Source organism: Crocodylus porosus, unplaced genomic scaffold, assembly GCF_001723895.1.
Source record: "Crocodylus porosus isolate Cpor-Errol unplaced genomic scaffold, CroPor_comp1, whole genome shotgun sequence".
NCBI lineage: Eukaryota > Metazoa > Chordata > Crocodylia > Crocodylidae > Crocodylus > Crocodylus porosus.
Window position 1 is genome coordinate 71,191,518 of NW_017728931.1, and position 9,506 is coordinate 71,201,023.

At 45.1% G+C, this 9,506-nt stretch overlaps 1 protein-coding gene across 8 annotated transcripts in view; it reads left to right on the plus strand.

Moving 5' to 3' along the window:
* Positions 1-9,506, plus strand: part of PPFIA2 (PTPRF interacting protein alpha 2) — a 581,389-nt gene that overhangs the window by 232,691 nt on the left and 339,192 nt on the right. The window lies entirely within an intron of this gene.

Genomic DNA, 9,506 nt, shown 5'->3' on the forward strand with positions numbered 1-9,506 from the left:
CCCCCTGCACCAGGCAGGATAGACAACTGGGGTCAGGTGGACCCCAGTCCCCTCTTCAAGATTTCAAGGGTAGGTGATTGCACCACCTCTGGAGGGAGACTATTCCACAGACACCCTGGCTGTGAAGAAGTTTTTCCTAATGTTGAACCTGAAATGGTCTTCCAGGAGTTTATGGCCATTACTCCTGGTTATTCCCAAGGGTGCCCTGGTGAACAGTTATTCACCGAGCCCTTGATGTATGCCCCTGATGTAGCAGTAAACCACTTTCAAGTCCCCTCTCAGCCTTCTCTTTTTCATGCTGAAGAGTCCCAGGTGCCTCAGCTTTTCCTCGTATGGCTTGCCATGCAAGTCTCTGATCATACGGGTGACCCTTCTCAGGACGCTCTCAAGCTTTACCAAGTCCTTATTGAAGTCTGGTGCCTAGTACTGGATGCAGTACTCCCGCTGCGGTCTCACTAATGCCAAGTAGAGTGGAAGAATCACTTCTCTGCTTTTGCTGGAGATGCATGAGTTGATGCATGCCAGGGTATTATTTGCCCTGTTGGCTACAGTGTCACACTGCCGGCTCACATACTGTGGTCTGTTATTACCCCCAGGTCCCTTTCATTCATGGTGCTGGCCAGTTTGGCATTGCCAAGCCTGTAGGTGTGTGCGTGGGGGGGAGACTGGTTATCCCTAGATGAAGCACTTTACATTTCTCAACGTTGAACTTTATTTGATTCTCATCCTCCCAAATTGCTAGGCTGTCTAGGTCTGCCTGTATCTGCAGCCTATCTTCAAGTATGACCATGCTTTCACATAACTTGGTGTCATCTGTGAACTTGGCCAGTGAGCTCTTCACCCCCACATCCAAATCATTTATAAAGATGTTGAAAAGCACTGACCCCTGAGGGACATCACTAGCCACTTCTTACCAAGGTGACACAAATCCATTCATTAGAATGGATCTCTGGGTCCTATCCCGCAACCATCTCCCTACCCACCTAACTGTCTCATGGTTGAGCCCACAGTCCTGCAATTTACTCACAAGAATATTGTGGGAAACTAGATTAAAGGCCTTTTGGAAGTCAAGGTATACAATGTCAACCTCCTCTCCCTTATCCAGGTGGCGAGTTACCTGGTCGTAAAAGAAGATGAGGTTGGTAAAACAAGACCTGCCCGCGATGAAGCCATGTTGGCTGTCATTCAGAATCCTACCTTCTGCAAGCCTATTGCATATGGAGTCCTTGATGAATTTTCCCAGGATCTTCCCTGGGTTATAATTTAGGCTGATTGGCCTATAGTTACCCTGGTTTGCCCTCCTCCCTTTCTTGAATATGGGCATAACATTGGCCCTCTTCCAGTCCTCAGGGACCTCTACAGAGTGTCATGAATTTTGGAAAAGTTTCACCAGAGGTCCCACAGTGACTTTGGCCAGCTTCTTCAGCACCCTCGGATGAACTTCATCCAGTCCTGCTGATTTATATATGTCTATTTTTTTTTCATATGATGATATACCAGTTCTATAGTAATAATACCAAGGCAGTCATTCCTACCATGCTCATTCTGTACTCACTCTGGCATGATTTTGCTCTTGGCCTGGTGAAAGACCGACACAAAGTAGTCATTCAGGAGTTACCAGTTTTCTCCTGGTAACCAGCTCTCCTGAGCTGTTGAGCAGTGGTCCCACACTGCCATTTGTTTTCCTCCTGTTCCCTACATACATAAAGGATTTCTTGTTGTCCTTGACTCCTGTCACTAATTTTAGTTTGGCTTCTACCTTAGCCCTTCGAATCTCTTCCCTACAAGTGCGGGCCCATGTTGTGTAGTCCTCCTTGCGGCGTACTCCAAGCTTTCATTGTTTGTATGCCTCTTTCTTTTTTCTTAAGAGGACCATGATATCCCTGTTTAGCCAAGAGTGCTTCCCAGCCCTTTTGTTACCTTTCCTGTATGTGAGAATGGACTTCCTTATGGTTTGAAGATCCTGTCTTTAAGGAACAACCACTTTTCATGCACTCCTTTCACCTTTGAACCTTGGTCCCATGGCCCTTTCCCTCCTAGTGACCTGAGTTATTTGAAATTTGCATTTTTAAAGTTCAAAACTTCAGTCCTGATACCTAATTTGTTTGCCTTGCAATGGACAGTGAACGTGATGATTACATGCTTGCTGTCACCCTGGCTGCCTTCTGTTTTTAAGCTGGTTACCAGGTTGTCCCCCTTGGCCAGGGCCAAGTCTAGAGTAGCATTACCTCTGGTTGGTTTGTGCACCTCCTGAGTCAGGAAAAGCTCTTCAATGCAGGTCAGAAAGGAACACGACCAATCCAGCTTGGCTGAGTACTCCTCCCAAGAGATACCTGGATACTTGAAGTCACCTATGATGACCGTGTCTTGTGCTCATATAGCCTTTTCCCATTCTCGGGCAAACTCTAGATAAAGTTCCTCCCCCTGGTTTGGTGGTCTGTAGTATATACCTACAGTTAGGTCTCTCTTGCCATGCCCCACTCCTCCCCCAGCCTACAGTTTGACCCAGATGGTTTCAGGACATCCTTCTTTGGGGCTGATGTTAGCCTCCAAGGAGGTGTACTGCTCCTTCACATAGAGAGCTATATCTCCACCTTTCTTCCCTACTCAGCCCCTTCTATGCAGAGTGTGGTCCCTTCTGTGCAGGATCATCACCTTGCAAATCTCAAAAGGGCTTTCACTCAACAAGGACCCTCCTCCAGAGAGAGAGATCACACTTTTGAAAGAACCACCTGGATGCCATGTGAAGAATTGCTTCAGTACAAAAGAAAATCCCCATGAATTGCATGCCATTAGTTATGGCATACCATCCTTCCCTGGAACCTTTATGGAAAAACCTCAAACAATTGCAACCCATACTAGAAGAAGACCCAATTCTAAAAGAGATTTTCCCAGAACCATCCATCCTAGCCTTTAAGTAAGCACCGAACCTCACCAATCTCATCACCTTTCTTTGGCCCCAAGTACACCAAATGGATCCAGACCATACCAGGAAAAGAAATATAAAACCTACCAACATATCTCCACCACTCCCACAATAACTGCACCCCATAATGGAGCCATCACCTTTCCTGGATGTTAGACCTGCACCTCCTGAAACATAATTTATCTCATTCAGTACACTAAATGCCGTGATGGAAAACATGTAGGATAAACCAAACAACAACTGTGTAGCAGAATGAACGCATGCTGAACATCTATCAAAGACAAAAAAGCCAATTAGATGTGGGTGCATACTTCTCACAAAGACAACCACTCTCTCTCCAAGTTCATAGATTCATAGATTGTAGAGTCAGAAGGGACCACAAAGGATCATCGTGTTCGACCCCTGCCCCTGGCAGGATAGAGAACTGAGGTCAGATGACCCCAGCCAGATGTCTATTAAGCCTTCTCTTTTAAACCTCCAAGTTAGGTGATAGTACCACCTCTCTTGGAAGCCCATTCCAGATTCTGGCCACCCTTACTGTAAAAATATTCTTCCTAAAAAGAAAGTTCTAATCCTCAAAGGAAATTTACAAAACACCTTTTGTAGATGAGCCTACAAACTTCACTTAATAAATCTACTGGATATAAATTATAACCTGCCTGCCATTCAGTAACCCCAGGTAACCACTCTACATTTTACCGGCTACATTCTATCATCAGTTCAACAATTCCCCCTTTCCTCCCCACCACTTATCTGTCTCACACCTGTTGTCTCTTGTAGCTTCTGATCCTCACTGCCATGCATTTGCATTTTCACAAACCTACATTTTGCTAATTGGCTTCTATTCCAACCAGGAGAACACAAAACAACAGCAGACTCTCCCTATGCCTGAAGAAGCGTGTTTATGCCTGAAGCTTGCAAAGAACAATTTTCCAAGTATTTAGTTTGTCTAATAAAACATATCACATTTACCCAAAGAACCCTATCTTATGCTAAAGGCATTTTGTCAGTTGTGGCAAAATGAATTCTTTAGTATTTGAGTAACACCAGTTAAATAGATTTTGTAAGAAAAATAACATTTTCTTTTTTCTGAAAACAGCTCAGCCAAAGGCCTGCAAAGCTGTTGAATTGTTCCTGCTTCCTACTGCAAGGGGCAGTCTTCTTCCCCTCTTCCCGACCCCCCGAGCCCAAGTGCAACACTTCTACCAAATTGCACTTCCAACATTTTCTAAATGCTTCCATCCCATGGAAGATTAAGGGATGTGTCCAGACCCAGTATCTCTTATTCTAGAGGGAATTAGGGAGAAGGGTTTTATTTTGGCTTGCTTGTGTTTTGTTTTGTTTTGTGTTGTGTTTTATATCTTATTGGACTAATTACAATAGTTGGGTGAGATGGTTGGGAGAGATGTTGGGCAAACTTTTGGGCCCAAAGTGCCTTTCAGGTTAGATCATTCATTGGGTTCAGAGAAACACTTGAAGGTAAGTTTGCTGTGATTCTTTGTGTACCCAGATTATTAATAAAACATCTAATAGTCTAATATGGGGTGGGGTGGGTGATGCTTAACCTCCCACATGTGTGCCATAAGTGGCATTGGTAGCATCAGTATGTGGCTTACAGCAGATTAGGGAAGGGACAAGGTGGTAGAGTAGGAATCAGAAAACAGGGCAGCATATTGGGCAACAGGGCAGCATACTGGGCAGGGAGCACAGGGCAAGAAGCAAAAAAGGGAACAGAAGTTATGATAATGGAAGGGCATTGGAGTGGCACTTGGAGGGTGAGGGTCTAATATGTGGAACCCATACCTGCCAAAAAGGGTGACCCCAATTGCTCTAGAACCTGGTGCTTGGGAACATGAATATTATAGATTAGAATTGTTCTTCTCCTGAATCTATTGGGATCTTTGGGAAATTCAAATTTATAAATTAGGCACCTTACTAAGATTTAAATGACAGAATATTGTTGCCTAAATTGAGACATGATCCAGAATATAGCCACAAAGCTTATTAGCCACCTAAATTCAGTTGTCACTCATATTTTAGACTGTTTGTACCTAAATGCCTAAATCCTACCTAAAGCACCATTTTTAGCTGGAAACAAGACAGATCTGTAGATAAATCACCAGAGGGGCCCAAACCCTCAGGCAAGCTGAGTATGCCGACTGCACGCTGACAGCATTGATTTCAGTATGATGTATAGCATCTATGGTCACTTTCATTCAAAAAGCAGGCATCAAAAAGAGCAAGGACATGGAGGAACAAATAAGAGGGAGATTCACTTTATAGCCTAGAGGTTAGGTATTCTGTTGGAAGGAAAAAGTCCTGTTTTTCAGTGTCTGTTCTTAGGTTTATTTCTGCTTTTTATATGATAACAGTAGTAGAAAATGCATAAACAGTCCAGGAAGTAGAAATCAGAATCCAGATCTCTCTTTGTACAACTGCATGCTGAGAGCACCTATATATTTCTGGTTATGGTACCTTCTGAGGTTTCTAAATCATTATGAAATAGTGCTTCTGTCATGTTTTTATCTAATATTGGGAATGATGCAGTCTGTACTGGGATTTTAACGTCTATTTGCAGTTGAACAATGGCCAAGTCACATTCTAATATTGATAGAATATATTTGCTTCCAGCTGTCCTCAACCTAGGGTAACATATTCCGTTAATATCCTGAGTATACATGTTAAATATTGCCATTAATATATCAGTGTAGCAAGGCACCTGATAGCATCTGTTATGAGGGGAAAGGGGGCATGCCACCTGGAGCAGCAAGAAGACAACTTATCTGTACTCAGACCACAGTGTGAAAAGAGGAACAATGTGGAGCACTGGAAACCCAGGAGGTCCTAATGAAGTCCTGCACAGGCTCTAGGGTAACGGCACATGGGAGTGGGGCCAGGGTAGATTGGATTCTGGGGGAGGAGATGGAGGATAAGAAGGATATGGGGAGAGAAAGCAGATTGCTCAAGGGCAGGCACCAGAAGAAGAGACTGAAACTGAGATGAAAGGAGAGACTGGAACGGTGAACCAAAAGACCCTGGAGATTCAGGTACCTACTGGGGATAAGGAGGGAAAGCAACACGTGGGAGGAAGAGGCAAACAGCTGTCTGGGTGAGTGCCATGCTAAAGAGGTGCCTCACCTGCAGGAAACAAAGGCAGGAGAAGCCAGAGTGAGGAGGTGTGGGGGAGGGAAGACAAGTTTTCCGCTGTCTGGAGGGAACCCAGGAAAGGGGACTTTACACTAGATGGTAGTGCAGCAGGCATCTGCCTAAGCTGTGAGAGATTTATGGAGACTGGGACCCTGAGGTGACAAGGGCCAGTCATCAAGGGTGGTTACCAGCTGATTGCTGCTTAACCCTTAGAGGGCTGTGAAGATAACAGCTCAAACCCAGGGGAGGGCAATTTCTAGTGCCATCTCACTAGAAATAACCAAACCAAGACAGGGAAGGGACAGCAGGGTGCTCGTGATCGCAAGAAGAATCCAAAGAGAGAGAGGGAAGGAGTACCCAGAGTCGCACCAAAGTCTGGGACACTACAGGTGGGATCAGGACAGGACAAAGGGGAGGTAGGAGCCCCTAGAAGAGACCCCGGTCATTACCCTGATGCATATTAAGAACACCACCTCACAAGCTCGGCATGAATGGCATGTGCCCCCAGTGGCCAGGGAGGCATGGCTGTGCTGGCAGCAGCAGGAGCACAGTGGTGGTGGTGGGAGCCTGGCAACAGTAAGCTGGGAGCTCCTGCAGATGCTACCAGCACTGTTGGTGGCTGGGAGCATGGCAAGCGCTGAGCAGGTGTCAGTGACCACCCACAGGCAGCATTGGTGGTGGCCAGCAGCAATTGCGGACCACCCGCAGATGCTGCAGGTGAAGTTGGCGGCAGGGTGGTACGCAGTGACTGCCCGCAGGTGCTGCCAACAGTGTAAGTAGTGCCTTTTTGCAGTGGGTGGACCACCACATTTAAGACGTGCATGTGCACATGTGTGTATCCACTACGCGTTGCCCCTGAAGCTTGGTGTTCTTTCTCAAGATATTTATTTTCCATTAAGGTGTGACAGGAAAGTAGAAGAAGGACATTGTGACCAGGTACTGGGTAATGACTGCAACACCTGTGGTAACAACACAACTTTCACAATTGCATTATGCTCTTTGGCTAGGGACAGAAATTACACACAAACTGGTTTAAGTGATCAGAAACTGGTTTAAACCTGTAACAGAACAGATGCTCAGTGCACATATACAAGTATAAGAATGGCTGAAACTGTTTTTAGATAAACCTGATTGAATGTAGTATCTGATTTAACTGATTTGGCTCAAACTGGTTTCATAGTTTCATAGTGTTTAGGGTCAGAAGGGACCTAAACAAATCATCAGGTCCGACCCCCTGCCCCGGGCAGGAATGACTGCAGGGGTCATAACACCCCAGACAATTATCTGTCCAGCCTCCTCTTGAAGACCGCCAAGCTAGGAGAGAGCACCACCTCCCTTGGGAGTCCATTCCAGAGCCTGGCAGCCCTTACTATAAAGTAGTGTCTCTTGATGTCCAGCCTGAACCTTCTCTCTAACAATTTATGGCTGTTATTCCTAGTAACCTCCAGTGGTGCCTGGAAGAACAGAGCCTCACGCAATTCCTGCTGGTCCCCCTTGATGAGTTTGTAAATGGCCACCAGATTCCTTCTCAGCCTTCTCTTGTGGAGGCTGAATAGATTCAGGCCCTTTAGCCTCTCTTCATAGGGCCTGACCAACTGCATCTTGACCAACGCTGCATAGAGGGGAAGGATCACCTCCCTGGACATGCTTGTGATGCATCTGTAGATGCATCACAAGGTGCAGTTAGCCTTACTGACTGCTTCTTCGCATTGGTGGCTTATGTTCATCCTGGAGTCAACAATGATTCCAAGATCTTTTTCTGCCACTGTTTTGACAAGAGGGGTGTTCCCCAGCCTATAGGTGTGTTGCTGGTTCCTTCTCCTAGCTAGAGGTGTGGGGAATGCACCTTGCTAATAAGACAATCAGTGCTTAGAATGTTCAGTGCTACATTGTAACTGGAGAGTCATCTAGTGTTGAGATACCTGGTCGGCAACTCAGACTTGTCTTGCTAATGATGTAATTGGCGACACTACTGTTTCTTTGCTATTTTTCTTTAGAAAATAAACCTGCATAAAGTATTTACCATATGAGAGGTTTTTTTCGATTCTTAGCCATGAAAGACCACTGATCTCCTTCCTTTCCTTTTGATCTAAGTCATGGCAGGCGAGTACAGTGGGGAGATGCAGCTAGGATCACACCCCCACTCACAAAAACATTCCCTTCTTTGTTGTTGCCATACCCTCATGAAGGGATTTTTGGTTTCTAAATGTATCACTTTAATATAAACACTTACATTGCAGGCTGATTTTGGATTAATTTATATGCTCTTTATATGAATAATTATGAAGGACTCAAAAAAAAATAGTGTTGTTCGTCTGGAGCCTATCATCTTGTTGTGTGGGTGAGCAAAATCATGATTCTAAGGACTATAACCAATGTTTCATCAATTAACATTCTTTGAGACTGATTCTTTGGATGCTTAGATAAGGGTTGCTATGGAAATACTTTAAAGTCTCTAGGGTTTTTTCCCCTTAGTAGCAAGTAAAATTGGTTAGCTTGAATAGTTGGCTTTGAATACTATACAATATTTTTTTCCCTCTGTTTAGCTTATATTATTGCAACAAATAGCTATAAGAATCCTGTAGAGTCAAGTTTTGCCAAAGTGTGTACAGATTGGCCATGTATCAGATCACTGAAGGAGTTGTGAAGTAAAGAAACTTTCTTCACCTAGACCAATCTGGCCTCTTCTTCAGCAGACCTGATGGATTTGTGTTGCTTTCCCCTAAGAAGAAAGTTTAATGGTTTCCTTTCCTTCCTTCTATGAAAAGCTTTTGTTTTCCTAACTGCCAGTACAAACATGCACTGGCTTTGTAGTGTTGTCATCTTATTTTCACTGTTTCATTGTTCTTTTCACTCTTACTAAAGATAAGATAACATCCAAAAAAATAGATATGGTCTGCTGTGCTAGCCAGACTGATTATGAAAAATATTATTCATAGTGACCACAGAGAATGTTTCATGTAGAGATGATAGTTACAGCTGACATATAAGAGAAATGGGGCATGTCCAGATGAGCCTCTACATGCATCTTGCAGCGTCTCAAACTCCTTTGAAACGCTGCAAGAGGCACGTGCAGGAATGAGAAAATGTTCCCCGCACTGCAGATTTGCAGTGCAGGGGCAAAATTAGACCTCTGGAGATCCAGGGGTAAAAAAAACCTGCAGAGAAAAAATGCGGGTCAGGGCATGGTCCAGGAAAGCCCTGAAGCAACCAGAGGCTGGGTCCTCCACAGAGACGCTCTGATTGCCAGAGTGTCTTTATGGTTGGCCCTCACCCTGGTACTGAAGCACGCTGCCTACCCGTGCAGGGCAGGCAGTGTGCCAGCAGCAGGGAGCTGGACCCAGGCTGCAGTGCTGGTAAGTAAGGGGTCGGGGGCTTGGAAGAGGGGGGGACCCTCACTGGCTCTGCCCACTCCCCCAGCCCCCCGATCCCT